Source organism: Vigna umbellata, chromosome 10, assembly GCF_029865625.1.
Source record: "Vigna umbellata cultivar VRB3 chromosome 10, Vumbellata_1.0, whole genome shotgun sequence".
NCBI classification, from domain to species: domain Eukaryota; kingdom Viridiplantae; phylum Streptophyta; class Magnoliopsida; order Fabales; family Fabaceae; genus Vigna; species Vigna umbellata.
Genome location: NC_142174.1, coordinates 179,404 through 181,903, shown reverse-complemented (window position 1 = coordinate 181,903; position 2,500 = coordinate 179,404).

Here is a 2,500-nt window from a genome sequence, read left to right as displayed (position 1 = left end):
ATTTCCCAAAACTTGGTCCATGCACCACAAACTTAGCCAAGTTTCACCACCAAACTTGGCTAGCTTCAAAACCCACCAAAATGAAAAATTTCTTGCACCAAGATTTTTACAGTAGCCTTATGGTCATATAAAGAGGCCATTCCAAGCATCAAACCCCAAAAACCAACACTTTGAAAATTTCCCAAAACTTGGTCCATGCACCACAAACTTAGCCAAGTTTCACCACCAAACTTGGCTAGCTTCAAAACCCACCAAAATGAAAAATTTCTTGCACCAAGATTTTTACAGTAGCCTTTTGGTCATATAAAGAGGCCATTCCAAGCATCAAACCCCAAAAACCAACACTTTGAAAATTTCCCAAAACTTGGTCCATGCACCACAAACTTAGCCAACTTTCACCACCAAACTTGGCTAGCTTCAAAACCCACCAAAATGAAAAATTTCTTGCACCAAGATTTTACAGTAGCCTTTTGGTGATATAAAGAGGCCATTCCAAGCATCAAACCCCAAAAACCAACACTTTGAAAATTTCCCAAAACTTGGTCCATGCACCACAGACTTAGCCAACTTTCACCACCAAACTTGGCTAGCTTCAAAACCCACCAAAATGAAAAATTTCTTGCACCAAGATTTTTACAGTAGCCTTTTGGTGATATAAAGAGGCCATTCCAAGCATCAAACCCCAAAAACCAACACTTTGAAAATTTCCCAAAACTTGGTCCATGCACCACAAACTTAGCCAACTTACACCACCAAACTTGGCTAGCTTCAAAACCCACCAAAATGAAAAATTTCTTGCACCAAGATTTTTACAGTAGCCTTTTGGTGATATAAAGAGCCCATTCCAAGCATCAAACCCCAAAAACCAACACTTTGAAAATTTCCCAAAACTTGGTCCATGCACCACAAACTTAGCCAACTTACACCACCAAACTTGGCTAGCTTCAAAACCCACCAAAATGAAAAATTTCTTGCACCAAGATTTTTACAGTAGCAATTTGGTGATATAAAGAGGCCATTCCAAGCATCAAACCCCAAAAACCAACACTTTCAAAAATTCCCAAAACTTGGCCCATGCACCACAAACTTAGCCAACTTTCACCACCAAACTTGGCTAGCTTCAAAACCCACCAAAATGAAAAATTTCTTGCACCAATATTTTTACAGTAGCCTTTTGGTCATATAAAGAGGCCATTCCAAGCATCAAACCCCAAAAACCAACACTTTGAAAATTTCCCAAAACTTGGCCCATGCACCACAAACTTAGCCAACTTTCACCACCAAACTTGGCTAGCTTCAAAACCCACCAAAATGAAAAATTTCTTGCACCAATATTTTTACAGTAGCCTTTTGGTCATATAAAGAGGCCATTCCAAGCATCAAACCCCAAAAACCAACACTTTGAAAATTTCCCAAAACTTGGCCCATGCACCACAAACTTAGCCAACGTTTCACCACCAAACTTGGCTAGCTTCAAAACCCACCAAAATGAAAAATTTCTTGCACCAATATTTTTACAGTAGCCTTTTGGTCATATAAAGAGGCCATTCCAAGCATCAAACCCCAAAACCAACACTTTGAAAATTTCCCAAAACTTGGCCCATGCACCACAAACTTAGCCAACTTTCACCACCAAACTTGGCTAGCTTCAAAACCCACCAAAATGAAAAATTTCTTGCACCAAGATTTTTACAGTAGCAATTTGGTGATATATAGAGGCCATTCCAAGCATCAAACCCCAAAAACCAACACTTTGAAAATTTCCCAAAACTTGGTCCATGCACCACAAACTTAGCCAAGTTTCACCACCAAACTTGGCTAGCTTCAAAACCCACCAAAATGAAAATATTCTTGCACCAAGATTTTTACAGTAGCCTTATGGTCATATAAAGCGGCCATTCCAAGCATCAAACCCCAAAAACCAACACTTTGAAAATTTCCCAAAACTTGGTCCATGCACCACAAACTTAGCCAAGTTTCACCACCAAACTTGGCTAGCTTCAAAACCCACCAAAATGAAAAATTTCTGCACCAAGATTTTACAGTACCTTTTGGTGATATAAAGAGGCCATTCAAGCATCAAACCCCAAAAACCAACACTTTGAAAATTCCCAAAAAACTGGGTCCATGCAACAAACTAGCCAACTTTCACCACCAAACTGGCTAGCTTCAAAAACCACCAAAATGAAAAATTTCTTGCACCAAGTTTACAGTAGCCTTGGTGATATAAAGAGGCCATTCCAAGCATCAAACCCCAAAAACCAACACTTTGAAAATTTCCCAAAATATCGGTCCAGCACCACAAACTCTAGCCAACTTTCACCACCAAACTTGGCTAGCTTCAAAACCCACCAAAATGAAAAATTTTCTGCACCAAGATTTTTACAGTAGCAATTTGGACGGCTATAAGAGGCCATTCCAAGCATCAAACCCAAAACCAACACTTTCAAAATTCCCAAAACTTGGCCCATGCACACAAAATTAGCCAACTTCACCACCA